This window comes from Zootoca vivipara, chromosome 5, assembly GCF_963506605.1.
Source record: "Zootoca vivipara chromosome 5, rZooViv1.1, whole genome shotgun sequence".
NCBI lineage: Eukaryota > Metazoa > Chordata > Lepidosauria > Squamata > Lacertidae > Zootoca > Zootoca vivipara.
The window spans coordinates 21,167,618-21,183,415 of record NC_083280.1 but is presented as its reverse complement, the minus strand read 5'-3'; the positions used below and the strand labels follow the sequence as shown (position 1 = coordinate 21,183,415).

The 15,798-nt window shown below is 42.1% G+C and overlaps 1 protein-coding gene across 3 annotated transcripts in view; it reads right to left on the bottom strand.

Moving 5' to 3' along the window:
• VEPH1 (ventricular zone expressed PH domain containing 1) overlaps positions 1-11,555 on the bottom strand; it is a 162,520-nt gene extending 150,965 nt beyond the window's left edge. For all 3 annotated transcript variants that reach the window (XM_060274450.1, XM_035133536.2, XM_060274451.1), the window contains exon 1: positions 11,423-11,555. The gene's annotated coding sequence lies outside the window, so the exon portion shown is untranslated. The remainder of the gene's footprint in view (positions 1-11,422) is intronic.
• Positions 11,556-15,798: the final 4,243 nt, after the last annotated feature.

The following is a 15,798-nucleotide window of genomic DNA, read 5'->3' as shown; positions in this document are numbered from 1 at the left end:
TCATAAACCGAGGTTCCACTGTAACGGAATAGCAAGATCTGTCCCAAACTTTATTGATTTGATTATTTCAACAGGAATTATATGCTGATGATGGAAGCATTAGAGAAAATATATGGAGCATTAAAGAACAAAGAAGACGCCAATGGTGATGAAATATACTAGTGAATGGTAAGACAACAGGAATACTCCTTTGACCCTAAAAGGCAAAATCACATGTGCTTCTCAGAAACATTTGCAGCAAATATTTTCTGTGTGTTATTAAGCTCCCTCCCTGTGTGTTATTAAGCTCCCTGCCTCCAGTAAGAAGGGCTGGAAACTTACTTAAAATGAAAAGTAATACGTTGGGGAACGGAGAGGGGGACCATATTCTATGCTATGCAAAGTGATCACAAGTAGACCTTTAATTCGTCAGGCTGAGTTGGTTTTCATGAGAAAGCGCGTTTTATCTGCTGTCCCTGCCTTTGTCAAATTTGCTGCTATCCGCATATTCTTAATTTGTGACTGTTATGTTGTGATTTTTCCATTGTTGTAATATTTTTATTTTGCGGTTTTAACTGATGCGAGCCACTTTGTGCAACACATATCTATTAGAAAGGTGGGGGACAAATCAACTATATAGACTCCTTATGCTTTAAATTGATATCCCCCTATTCAATGGGTTCATGTACAATGGAACCCACATGCACAAGCACCAGAGGAAGGGGCGATTGCTCAATGGCCGAGCAGATGTTTTGCACTGAGGTCACAGGTTCGCTATCCAGCACCTCAAGTTAAATGGAACCCTGGCAGAAAGGCTGGGAAAGACTACAGAAGGCCAATACAAGTCAGAAAGACCAGGCTTTTTATTCCTTATGAGCTAGTATGATCTCTTCATACATTTCAATGGAAAATAAAATTTGGAATTCCCATTGTTTTGGGCTGGAACCATGTGTTAGCATCGAACTGCAAGGCTTTTGAGCTAACGTCCCCATGTATTTTGATAGAACAGAGCAGAAAGGAGCACTTTCCTTTCATTGGTGAATGCACTCACCTCTGTTGGCATTTATTTGTCCTCCCTTTCATTTGTTCCATAGTACAGTGGTGGAACATTCCCCGCTGGAACAAGGGGAACTAGGGCCAAGCTGCATCCAGCTGCACAGTGGGGAGCCCGGCTGGCCGCTGCAGTCAATACTGCCCTGCAAGCCTAGCATCACTTTGTGAGACTCACAAAAATGGAGCAGAGCACATTCCCCCTCAAGCTGCCCTCCAGCTGGGGGGGGGGGGCAGGTGAGAAGGACACAACAGCTCATGGCACCCTGCGAGCACTGCACTGCTTTGTGCCCTGCCCTGTTGCATCCTTCTCACCCACCCCATATGCTGCAGGGTGCTGTGAGAAGCACAACAGCTCACGACGCAGCAGGGTGTCGGGAGGAATGTGCCCCCCCCAGCACCCCCATACTACCCCTCTGCCATGACAGAACATGTTGTTGGACCTATTTACCCAGACTTTCTCTGCAGATGCACACAGCAGGAGCCCGCAATGGACCCTCCTAGCTACTCCTTGGGTGCGGAGTCTGCATCTTGCATCCCCAATCTAATCCTTGTCTTTTGCAGCTAAATCATGCCCTATCATTAGGGCAGGGGCACCGTACTTGCCAGCAACAGCCAAGTAGTAGGGACACACACACACACACACACACACACACACACGTCACTGATGGCTGTGCAATTATAGCAGCTGTACAGGCCATGGTCCAAACAACAACCTCCTGTAAAAACTCACTTTAGCCAGGTCTGTGCAATATGTATAGCACTTTTTTTTAAGAAAACAAATGTCAAGGGTAGCCACAGAAACCTGCAGGATCTGCGTTCAGTCAACTTGTCAACTGCTAGCAATCTGTCATCATGAGGATATTTTAAATAAATACAACAGGACTTAGAAAAGAAGAAGCCTCAATATTTTGCATTCAGCAAAAACAAACAAATCCATCTCTCTTTCCTCTCTCTCTCTCTCTCTATATATATATATACACACCTATTGGTTTTTGCTTTTCCTGGCTTCATACCTGAAATATTAACAGATGGTGTGCCATCAGGCTTCCTGCAACTGGATCTCTTCAGTGTATAATTAGAATTAGAGGCAAATGTAACTCTTTTCAGCAGAGTTTTGCTCTAAACAAATGGCTGGTTTATACACCATGGCAAGGTTTGCACACGACTGCCATGGGAGTATACAGTAGCCTAAAGTACCGTAGCCTGGTGGGAGCATCAGTTCACACAAACACCTCTACCATATGAGCACAGCACGAAAGCGATCTGACAGCCGCCCCACAAACTTCCAGATTGAGTTCAGGGCTGCTCCTGAGCTCTCAGCTGTGATGTATGAAGAAGAGGCAGTGTTGCATAGTGGTTAGATTGTTGGATTAGGATGTGGGAGAGCAGGGTTCAAATCCCCACTGAGCCATGAAAACTCACTGGATGCCCTTGAGCCACTCACAGTATCCCAGACCAATTTACCTCCCTGGGTTGTTGTGAAGATAATAAACAAGGAGAGAACCGCAGGTGCCTCCTTGAGCTCCTTGGAGGTTAGGTGTGATATATTGCAATGATAAATATAAACATGAATTCAGCACATCTCAGAACTCGTGTTGTCAGTGTTAGCACATTGTACACTAGACACACACACACACCCAACAGTGCCTGTGGTATAAAGTCAGGCTTACAGTCCTGCTTACAGTTTGCAAAAGTCTGCGGCTGTCTGCCTTAGTAGAAAAATAGACAAAGAACCACTCCAAGGCACAAGCGATGGCACTCTCTACTTTCTGAATTTGGCATGTGCCTGCTAATGAACTGATGGACCTAATAATAATAATAATAATCTCATGTCACTTAACTCATGGGCTAATTGACACCCAAAGCAAAAAACAAGTTTGCATGTTCACCCTTGTGATTGTTATTCTCTCTGGGTGACACTCTTACTACAGGGCTATGTGAATATCCTAAATGCAATCCAACTTCTTACTTCACTATGACACTTCTCTTTAGGCCACATTATGGAATGGAAGCCGGCTTCCCCTTTATATAACTCCGCTAGGCATGCAGTAGGAAGAGGTCACCTCCAGCGCACATTTCACTGTCAATACCTTTCAGTCCTGGTACAAAATGTAGTCACGGCGGCTCTAAGCTCAAAAAGTGCACAGTGTCTCTTCCTGCGAAAAACATTCAAATTGTATCTCACCTAAAATGTCAGTTTGACCTTTAACTGCAAAGCTGGAAGAGTAAAATAGTTTGTACTGAACCACCTCCTTCCATTAGTCCTAATGACACTGATTTAATACCATTCATGTCAATACAATTTTTTAAAAAATTGTGTAGAACACAATAAAGTAAAGTGGCAGGAAATGCCTCTATAAAAACATCCAGTTCGTGTATTATTTTTCCTGCCATAAAATGGACATCTGTCATCTTTTCCTCTTGCCCTTTTAAAAACTAATATTATAGAGTTATCCATAAATGAGTATACATCTTGGTAGTTAACAAACACAGCCTAGCAATAAAACACGAGGCAGGGGGTAAATCAAAACCACACTGACAAGTCAGGTTCTCTGTCTGATTCAGTAGCCTAATGATAGACTACTTGAAATCAACAAAAGTACTGTGGTATGAGAAAACAGGTTCTGAATAGAGGTGCTTTTTCAGCATTTCTGATTTTACTTTTGGAAGGAACCCTTTTAGAAAGGAAGCGTATACAATGCAAGCCAATGCTTTACCTGAACATGACTCCAGAACAGCATCCACAGGTAGGGCTTTTTGGTTTCTCTCTCTCTCTCTTTTTGCAGCGGCAAAGTTGCGTATTTTGAGAATCAGGGTTAGTGTGCAGCTTTGCCTGTTTGTTGCAACAGTCCAGCATCCAAGGGCACAACAAGTGGAAAGTTATGGAATCTACTGTTAACGCAGTGAACCTGAAGCTGTTAATTACAGGGCCACGAATAAAGAATTTGAGGAATGCAGCCTAAAGCAGCCTTAAAAAGTTACCAAGGGCTTCGTCAGGTGACCAGAAAGGACCTAAAAGCAGAGCAGCCTTAACTGTGAATGAAAGCCTCTATTATTGGGACAGAAGCGAAAAAGCCTGTTCGACTTGAGTGCCTGTTGTTTCAAGTCGATAAAAGAGAGCTCTCTGTTGGTGGAAAACTATCCTCTCCTGGGAAGAGACCCCAGTGGGCTTGCAATATTTTTTTGTTCTTTGAAAGAGAAGCAAATGAATGAAACTTCTATGGAGAAGCCATTATTTCTCCAAAGAATAAAACAGCTCATGAATACAAAAAGGGCCTGAAGGAGCCCTCTTGGGTCAGTTTATAATATGTAAAAACCCCCAACCCCAACATATTTGTGGCACTTGAACATGAACATGTCATAGCAAAGCAACTCAGGAAGCCTCTACACACAGAGAGAGTTCAATTGGTTTGTCATTTCCTCAAAACCATGGAATCTTGGGAACTGTAGTTCTGTGCAGATTTTAACAACAGAATTATCAATGCCCTCAGTTCTCAGGACAGGAGTAGCCAAAGCAACAGTGCTCTTCTGAAGCCAATATAACAAAGCTGGCCTACCCATGACTCAAGGTGCGGCAACCACCTCAGGCGGCAGTATCAACGGCAGGGGGGAGACACTTTTTTGAAAAAAAAATCATAATGTGTAATACAGCCCCAGTATTACAATTCCTGAATGCATTTCAAACTCTGGTTTCTTTATACATTCCAGGAACAAACACAAGATGGAAGTGAAATGAAGCATCAGCAACCGCTGTCAAAATCGGTGTTTCTCATCTTGACCCATCATAATTTTGTCCGAGGACAGGGAACCAGCGGCTCTCCAGATGTTGCTCAACTCCCACCAACCCCAGCCAGCATGGCCAATGTTCAGGGATGATGGGAGTTATAAAATACAACAACGTCTGGAGGGTCACAGATTTCCCAGCCCAATAGGAGGCTGGTGAGTGGAATCCACAGCTTTTGATTATCATATTACAGTGAGGCGCAGCCATAGCTGTCAACTTTTCCCCTTTTTTTAAGGGAAATTCCCTTATTCCAAATAGGATTCCTCGCGAGAAAAGGGAAAAGTTGACAGCTATGGGCGCAGCCCTTACCACAAGGTAGTGTTTCTTTAAAAACATGGAAAGCTGTCTTAGTTGACCATTGGTCCATCCAGCCCGGTGCTGTCTGCTCTGACTGACAATGGTTTTCTTGGGTCTTGGGCAGTGTGCCTTTCTTCATCTTTTCAACTAGAGATGCCCAGGAATGAATCTGGGACGTTTGCATGTGCTCTAATGCTAAGCTCTGGTTCTTCCCTGAAGGAGTTTTTTTTGGGGGGGGAATTCATCCCAGATGTATTTTGCAATGTGTTTATTAGGTATATATGACACAATATAAGGTGTGGTGCCTGCCTCTGGGGCCTATATAAGCCTTGTATCATTTACCTCTTATCACTAGAGCCTGAATAGAATTAGATTAAGTGATTTATAGCACAAAGCAAACTTGCCGGCTTGCCGGCCCCTTCGCTTTAAGGAAACAGGAACAATTCTAAGAAAAATGCATTTGGCTCAAGCAGTCATTTAAGGAAGTTATAAATGAGACTTGCCCTTTTAGGTGTAACGTGTTGCAGTCAAAGGTTTTTCCCTCAAACTTTGTTTTTTCCTCCTAATATTTTCTTCCAGAAAAATAAAACCTTCTTCCTCATGCTAACTGAACAAGAGAATAATTGTTACATGTTTTGAAATTTATCACTTGCCCTCCCTGCTCTCCTTAATTTTCTTCATGTTAAGCAGCAAACATTCACTTCCTTCAACCTTTCATTTTATGTCTTGCTTCTCAACCTTCTGCAAAAAAGATCTTATTGTGCAGGTACTTACATATGGGAGAAGGGAATTTTGGAGGGTATTTTGGATAAACTGATCCCAGGTTGTTTAGGGCTTTAAAGATTAAAACCGGTACGTTAAATTTGGCCCACAAATGGATGGGGAGGCAGTGCAGCCAGGGCCGTCTCAAGCCGGTCTGGCGCCGTGGCGCCGTGGCGCGGAGATTGCTCCGGCGCCCCCGCCCTGATGGGCAGGCGCAGTGCACAGCGCCCTACTGGCGGCCCGGCGCTCTACGCCACCGAGACTACCCTAGAGCCGGGGCTGAGTGCAGCTGACAAGGACAGACATAAATTGTCAAAGGGACCAGTCCCACTTAATAATCTTGCAGTATTAGTCTGAGCTAACTGTTCCAGACCAGTTTTAAAGGCAGCCCCATCCATCCACCACACATTACATTAGTCTAAACAGGAGGGGTAATTGTGGCCCAGGCTCTCTCCTTCCAACTTAGATCACAGCTGGTATATGAGCTGAGGCATAATAAAATTTCTCTTGACTATCTTTGGCCATAACATGTTTGCCATCCTTTGCATCCTTCCAGAGCAACATAAGTTGTTTTATTTTTGTTGTTGTGGAATTCATAGAATCTCCCAGGCAACTTTTCAACAACATTCACAAATATATTTCCAGTGAAAGGAAAGGATTAACAATACCTTGAAAGAGAGCATCTTACTTCCACAAAGCATGTATGGTCTACTGCAGTTCCCATGGGATCAGACACATACATTGAGACACTTCCTACAAAACAGCCATTGTTTCCTACATGTCTCTCAGTTTCCTTCTGTCACGACGGGCTCCTGCCCTTCATTTTGACTAACCAGGCCATAGGCTCACATAAACTCACATAAGCAAATAAGGATGCCAGCTGCAACCAAAGTATTCAGGGAAGTTATTCAGTCCAAGTTGTTCTGCATATGTTTTATACTTTGCACTTGTAAATTCAGGTCTAAGCTCTTTATACTGCTTATAGTTAATGAAGCCGTGCCAAGAATTGGTGTTCATCTATATGGTTCTCTATACACACACTGTCATTTTCAGCTACAAATTTCCATGGAACTCACATTACTAACTTAAAAGATTCCTTACCATATTGAAAAGGGGGAGATTTATCACAGAGGGAAAGTTATTATAAAGATGGTTTTCTTATAGTAGAGTCTAATTTGGGGATATATACATGTATTTCCTTGTCGTTAGAACTTATGTTCCTGTAGATGGGCAAAACCCAAAGATCCACAGTGGTAGAGTATGTGTTTTGCAAGCCTGAGGTTCCAGGTTCAGTCCCTGGCATCTCCAGGTAGAACAACTGGGAATGTCCCATCTGAAACCCTGGAGAGCTGCTGCCAGTCATTGCAGACAAGCTGAGCTAGATTAGCCTTTCTCAACCTTGGGTACCCAGATGTTGTTGGACTACAAATCCCATCATCCCTGACCACTGCTCCTGCTAGCTAGGGATGATGGGAGTTGTAGTCCAACAAATCTGGGGACCCTTTTCCCATATGAACCTGCCCAAACATTGCAGTCATTCAGAATGCCTTGCTTCGCATCCTGTTATGTTCAGAGGCTCATCTGGATGCTGGGGTGCAAGACAGGATCTTGTCGTTAGTCGTGCCCACAACTCCCAGGCAGCCAGATGGACCCCTTTCTTCATGGTTTTTTTTTTTAATGAAATTAAAAATAAAACTCCACCTTTGCTTCACCAGATCTCTGTAGTCTGGGGCTTTATTCGTCTTCTGTAAAATCTTTTAATAGCTTTAAGTTTAGAGGATTTTAAAAAATTGGTGACTGTATTTTTTTAATCTTATTTTTGTTTTTAATTATGTTTTAATCTTTTTGATGATTAAAAGATGCCATGAAGGTCCATCTGGGCAGAAAACTGATGTAAAAATATTTAAATACAATAAATAAGGTTTTTTTAAAAAAAAATGTTTTCCAAAATACTGGTGTCCAGCATCAGGGATGGACAGAACAGGTGGAACCCAACAGGTCTGAGGCACAGCGTAGAAAAATATATACTTTACTTCCTCTCCAAACACCAATATGAGTGACATGATAAAATACAGTTTTACTGGTTGGGCCACTAACATATTTCCTGGTTGGTATCCAAATTACCCAGCTTCAGTTTCTGGTGATACCTCATAGGTAGATAGTTTGACTTCAAAGGTATAGAAGGACTGATCTAGTCCAGCAAAAGCCTCCAGTTCTACATTCCAGTTTTTGAACCCTAATCAATTATAGAAAGAAAAAACAAATCAATCAGATGTAGGCGCTTAGGGAGCAATCCTAAATATGGAAGCCAGCATAAATTATGATGGTTTAAATTAAGATGGCATAAACTGCAGTGGTGTCCAAACCTTTTTCAAAGAGGGCCAGATCTGATGAAGTGAAGGGGCGTGAGGGCCGACCAAAGGGCCGACCAAAGTTTTTGAGGTTTTTTTAGGATTGAAGTGTTTTTTTTTTTTAGGATTTTACCCCAGGAAATAAACTGCCACAGGGGCCGGATTAAACTGATTGGTGGGCTGAATTAGGCCCCCAAAATGGACTTTGGACAGGCATAAAGTACGCTGGATCCAAACTCTGTTCAGGGTCATGACTACTACCTGGCTGAGCTGGCCAAAATCCCAGCAGAGGCTGTAAAATAGTTTGTTACACAGCCCCCTTTTTACTGGATTGATTTATGCCACATCATGTGACAATGCTGGAGAAACTTAGGATCCAGCCTAAAAATTCCTCTTGTCCCACTCCACAACACTGCCAGATCCCTAGCTAGCAGGAACAGTGAGTGGTCAGGGATGATGGGAGTTGTAGTTTCAAAACACCTGGAGGGCCGAGTTTGAGGAAGCCTGATTAGCATGAGGATGTAGTCTTCCTTCCTTGACAAAAGGAGGTCAAAAACCCACTCCACTTTGTTAAATTAAAATAAACCTACATTTTAAAGGCTATGAATATATTATATATATTTATTTATTCGTGAGGTGATTCTTAAGCCAGAATCAGAAGCAAACCCTTCCCCCTTTTAACCATTATATTAGAAACATGACCAACACCTGGGATCAGGCACAGGAATATGTCCTTCCAAATTTAGTAAACCAACATAAATGCCCATAATCAGGTTATTACAGTGGTACCTCAAGTTACAAATGCCTCAGGTTACAAACGCTTCAGGTTACAAACTCTGCTAACCTGGAAGAGTTACCTCGAGTTGAGAACTTTGCCCCTGGATGAGAACGGAAACCGTGTGCCGGCGGCACAGTGGCGAAAGCATGCCTCTGGTTAAGAACAGTTTCAGGTTAAGAACAGACCTCTGGAACAAATTAAGTTTGTAACTAGAGGTACCACTGCATTGCCAGAACAACAGTTAGAATCAGAGAATCATAGAGTTGGAAGAGACCACAAGGGCCATCCAGTCCAACCCCCTGCCAAGCAGGAAACACCATCAAAGCATTCTTGACATATGGCTGTCAAGCCTCTGCTTAAAGACCTCCAAAGAAGGAGACTCCACCACACTTCTTGGCAGCAAATTCCATTGTCGAACAGCTCTTACTGTCAGGAAGTTCTTCCTAATGTTTAAGTGAAGTGGAATCTTCTTTCTTGTAGTTTGAATCCATTGCTCCGTGTCCGCTTCTCTGGAGCAGCAGAAAACAACCTTTCACCCTCCTCTATATGACATCCTTTTATATATTTGAACATGGCTATTATATCACCTCTTAACCTTCTCTTCTCCAGGCTAAACATACCCAGCTCCCTAAGCCGTTCCTCATAAGGCATTTTTTCCAGGCCTTTGACCATTTTGGTTGCCCTCCTCTGGACACGTTCCAGCTTGTCAGTATCCTTCTTGAACTGTGGTGCCCAGAACTGGACACAGTACTCCAGTTGAGTTCTTTGAAGACTACAGTATTGCCTGAAATGCTGAAACAAAGGTAGCTAACATTTGCTACAGTATTTGAGCCCCTCATGTATCCTTCTGAGCTGTTTAGTGACAACTGAGCAACAACAATGCATTTGCAGAAGATGAAGGAACAATACAATGTTATTTTATAATTCTGCAATATTTCTGCATTGAATATTCAATCCCAAATTAATGTTTCTATAAAGAGTTGAAGGTTAAGAGTTGCAGCGTTGCAGGGTTGACAAAAGGTAAGTAAATAAGGATATAACCCTAGAAACACGTATCTGGGAGTAAGCCCCACTGAATTTAAGGGGCTTAATTCGTGCTGGGTTGCGCTGTTAGTATACAGTCTTGAATTCACTGACCTGGAAGTGTGGATGGGGAGAAATACAATTCAGTTCACATTTAAATGTGAACCAACCTAATTCATACATCCCTAAACAAATTTGTAAACCGAAATACAGCCATCCTTTGAAATTCACACTTCTCCAAATTTTGCAGTGCAGTTCTCCAGCCATGTAATATGTACCAAGATACATATACCAGGGTAAAGTGTGCATAAAAATAACATATTAGTAAAAAATAATATACAAAAATGCATTATATTGGGGAAAATTCATATGCAAAAAACATATTGGGCAAAATTGCATACAAAAATCCATCTCTTAGGGAAAATTTGCACTATAATTCTGCTTACTTTTCATAAGTATTTAAAAAATTTGAAAACTGATATCAAAATATGGAGAAATGAACTTAAAATTGGAAAAATGAGAAACCAAAATACAATTCCACATACAATCTGGGAGTAAGCCCCTTTGAACACAGTGAAACTTACCTCTGAGTAAGCATGTATAACATGTTGTTGTTAGTTATTATTTATTTTCATACTATTTAGTGTATTAGTACTTAGGTGAGCCAAAACAGTTCTAGACACATCTTACAGCAAAACTTGATTTTGGTTTAAACTGGAGACAGACAGAATGAAGCATCCCAGAGAAGCCTAAACTCAGAAAAAGCTCAATTCAAAATACTGTATCACAATCAGTTGACTGGGACCCTCAGAATCCATTGTGAGTGCAACTACATAGCGTTTCCTCAATGCTCTTGGAGTCTGCCTCAGTGACTGGCAACTAGACATCTATTAAAGAAACTCTGCAATGAAACAATGATATTTTTGTTCTCCTAAACTGAACTTGCCCCCAAATTAAGGCTGCCACAATACAGCATTTTGTAAACGAAGGCGGCGAGAGAGAAAATGTGTTGTCCTGGAGAACCGAAGTGAAATTAAGGAAGGTGAAAAGAATCAATCTATATGTACACAGTGAAACATCACGGTCTAAACAGATCCTGCTTCCTCTTTCAGTAGCATCTGAACCCAATTCACACCATATCCAGCCCACATATTAAAGAGCAACGTAGATGAGAGCTCACACACAAACATCTGTAGCAATAGCCAGGTCATTTCCCAATCCGCCACAACTTCTAAGGTTGTGTTTTATGCGCCCTCAGAAATCAACTTTGGTGTTTTGACATGCAGAAATCTGAGGCTCTGTCTCCCCCCCCCCAACCCTGCACACAATTCATTATTCATCAGTGAAAAAACTATTAGGAATGCATATTGGTTTAAGTTAATAGTTATTCATTACCTCTCAGAAAGAGGGGCAAACAACCCCTCTGCAAAGCATTAATAATTGAAGACAAAACAGTCGAGCCTTTGGAGAAATTCTGATAAAATCCATTACAACTGTCAGAGTCCCCCTGCCAGCCCCCTGCCTCTGGTATGTGAAACTGTTGGCTGAATGTTCTGCCTTGTCAAACCAACCGTACAGTCTATTCAGTTACCCTGGAGTTGTCATGTGGAATCAAGCAAACAAATATCTTCCCTCTGTTTCTCTCCCCAAACTCCGCCACTCCAAAACCGGATTAATTGGTTACAAAACTTAAGTGGCCAGAGTGAAAAAGGCAACAGGAGTTGATTTGCGCGTTTGAATCATTATGGTTCTAATAGTACAGGGTTGGGGTTTGGGGGTTTCCCCCCCCCCTTGAAAGAGGAGATGAGTGATTCTCTATTCAGTTAATGAATAAACTGCTAAACGTAGCAAAGAGCATTTTTTAGAAGTTAATATAAGTCGTAGGGCCTCTTATCAGGGAAAGAAAAGTTAGGAGACTGAACTTTTTCTCTCTCTCTTTTTTTAGGAACACAAGAGGCTAAAGCAGGAGAGTGGAGAGCCTTTCAAAAACAGTATCTGGCATTGCACCAAACCCCCAATTTAAAACTTAAAGTGTTACATGGATTTATGCAAACGCTGGATCCCTGAATATGACAGACTGCGTTGGCATGACCTATATAGCCCTAATGGGACTGGCTTCTAAGGGCAGCCAGCTTGAGCAACTGTCAGATGCATTTATGGGAAGGGCAATAGCTTAAGCAGTACAGCATTTCTCTTGCAAGCAGGTTCCATGTTCAGCCACTGGCATCTCCAAGTGTGGACAATGATCGACATATTATAAGGCCGCTTCATATGGCTGTTGTTGTTTTTATTTGGAAAAGGATCCAGTTGCCCTGTTCTCGTTTTGCCCGAGACACCAAAGAAACTCAAAGGCACTGTGCGAAAATTCACACATGAGATCGGAAGGGCTTCCCTCGGTGTGCCTTCTCCAAAGCTCTCCCTGGCACACAAATCCTGGAGCTGAGCCCTCATTTGAATCTCCTGGTTTCCCCTGCCATGTCTGCTCATTAACATCAGTCCTGTCCGTTTTGCGATGGAAAGCCAGTGTGGTTACTGTGTCACACTAGGACCTGGGAGATCAGGGTTCAAGTCGCTGCTTGTCCATGAAGCTTGGGCCAGTCATTGTCCCTCAGCCTAGTTCATCTCACAGGGTTGGGAGATTAAAGGAAGAGGGCAGAAGGGAAGCATGTCTGCCACCTTGAGTTCCTTGGAGGAAAAGGTGGGGTATAGGTGCAATATGCAATAAATGCACAATACCAACAAGCAGGTGGATGCAATCAAGGTGTGCAGATATGAGAGATTTCCTTTGTTTCAGGGATGTTTTTGTTTTGGATATGAAAGAAGCACCAGTGGGAAGAACTTTCCCTCTGAATTCAAATAGCAGCATTGTTGGTGAAGGAGGCCATTTTCATTCTCTGCAAGGTGAAGAGAGAGGGATTATAAACCTTTTCCTCCCCACCCCTTGCAGCCCCAAGGGTGCTTCCCCTTTACATGAAAGAGTAAAGCAATGGTTCTTCAACATCAACTTTGCTGGACTGGTCATGTTGTGCGGATGCCTGATTATCGTCTTCCAAAGCAACTACTCTATTCCGAACTTTAAAAATGCTGGTGGTCAACAAGGGAGGTTCAAATACTCTCTCAAGACAATCTTTAAAAATGTAGTATAAACACCGATAACTGGGAAACACTGGCCTGTGAGCGCTCCAATTGGAGAACAGCCTCTACCAAAGGTGTCATGGGCTTTGAAGACTCTCGAACTCAGGACAAAAAGGGGAAACGTGCTAAGAGGAAGGCACACTTCGCAAACCCTCACCATGATCAACTCTCACCCGGAAACCTATGTCCTCACTGTGGAAGGACATGTGGATCCAGAATTAGTCTCCATAGACACTTACAAACTCACTGATCTCTAAAAAAGAAGAAGAAGTGTGTGTGTGTGTGTGTGTTAGAAGCATCCACACAATTAACATCATGTTGAGTTTGGCACTTAGACTGTAGTTTGCAGCATGAGTCAGTCAGATATAGAAGCATATGCTCAACAATCCACTTGACATCAACAGGACTTAAAAATGCTTAACTTGGCTGGACGGTGCCCATTTATGCTAACTATAGAAACAGCCTCTTGGCCCCATTTTGCACAGTGTCTCTTTTGTTCCCCTGTTCAGGAATGAGAATGCTTGCTTGCAAGCAAATTATGATAATTACTTGGTCTGTTGCATCCTTTGCCTGACTAGCTAGCAAAAAAAGGGACACAATCTGTGAACATGAATGCAATTTTAAATTCACTCCAAATGCTGCTGAGATGGTGGTATTGGGAATTTTTTTCTTTATAACCTGGTTGGATAGGACTCATAAATTAGTTATGCTAGTAGTATTAGCTAATGTGGTTTTGGAATATTAGAAATAAAACACCCACATATTTCTTTTTTTTGTGGATTTGCAGTTGCTTATGGCGAAGGCAAATAATTGATAATCTCACAAAGGATACCACAAAATTTGAAAAGGTGCAGAAAGGAACAAGGAAAATTATCAAACACTTGCAACCCTATTTGTTCTTCTATAGAGAGTTGCAGTGTTGCACTTACTGTCCTAGGGTTGAAATAGAGAAACTATTTTACCTAGATGTAATTATGTACTGATAGGGAGAAAAATGCACATTTTAGTATCCATGACACTTAACCTAAATGAGGTATGTTAACTACTTCTCAAAGAATGCATTTTAATTTTAATAATGGTTATGCTGACAGTTACAATATCATTGTATACTGAAACTTGCTTGTAAATAATTAACCATTATGGTCTATCAATTGAATATTTTAATTTTAAAAATCAACTCTGTTGAGTTCATATAAATAGGAAATTATACTGGAAACATATGATCTTGAAAGAAAAAAACACCATACATTGATGTATGCCATGCATCTTATAAGATAACACACATCAAGACCAGGACTGGGTCTCTTTGCATTAGGCCCAAACCAAACAAAGAAATGAAATCACATTACAAGCGAAAATGAATGCACCAGACTATAGCCAGTGCTTTTTTTCTAATAAAAAAAAATTAGGGGTACTCTCATTTTCCTACTCATCTTGAAATACTGCCCCTCAATGAGGCCAAACTTAGATGCACAAAATGTTTAGGGGGTATGCCTACTCCTGTGTGTCCCCCCCCAAAAAAGCACTGATTATAGCCTAGCCAAATCTTAAAAGGGTTACCTCAAGTTGATTTTTATTTGAAATGTGACCCATTAGCAGAGTAGGAAATTTAGGAAATTTAGCAAGAACACAAAAGCATACCGTTTCTGAGCAAAACGGCCAAAACGGCATTGCCAACATGGGCTTCCATGCGTCAAGATTTGCCCGGACCCTGAATTCTAAAGGGCAAGTCTCTAAATTATACAGAATGTCAATTCAGCAAGATACAGGGGACTAAGAAATGTTTTGAAATTGTGGGAGTCAGAGGGCTGATTTCTAATGGTAAGTTTTGAAGTTCCAAGATGAAGTTCCAAGCCACCTTCTTGTTGTACAACCACATTCCTCCATTTCTCAATTGAGCCATTTCTTTTATTCAAAATTTACTGTTGTCTAACATTATGTATAGTTGTGTGGTAGGAATCCAAACTGCACCATTTCATACTACAGTCATACCTCAGGTTGTGAATACTGTGAGTTGCACGTTTTCGGGTTGTGCTCCGCGCCGAACCCAGAAATACCGGAACAGGTTACTTCTGGTTTCAGCGCTAGCGCGTGCGCAGAACCACAAAATGACATCAAGCACATGCACAGAAGCACTGATCATGTTCGCAACCTGAGGTATGACTGTACAGGTGATGTGGTGGAGCATACAGGTATGTGCGCCAGATGTGCCAGGTCTGCTCTGTGTCCTATGGAGAAGTGGCAGTAGGGAAGAAAGCAAGCAGACAGATGTTGGCAGAATAAAAACACTGGGATGGATCCTGAACGGATCTGCAGTGTCTGCCTGTTTCTGTATCTGGAAGTGGCGGTGACCATGGGGTGACTGGCTCCAATGGCAGCAGCAATGGAGGAGGAGGGACTTCTAAAGGCAGAGACTGCAGATCCATTCCAGCCTTTTTCTTCTGCCTGCTTCTGTCTCTGTCTCATGACTCTGCCTCTCCCTTCTTCTTCCACCACCCACCAAGCTCACCACCTTTTGTGGAGACTCTCTGGGACAGGAAGATGAAGAAACCTTCATCTGCTTTGGTCAATCTCAGTTTGCTCATTATCTGGTTAAAGATAAAGATCATGAAAATTGACTGAATCTTTGTATATGC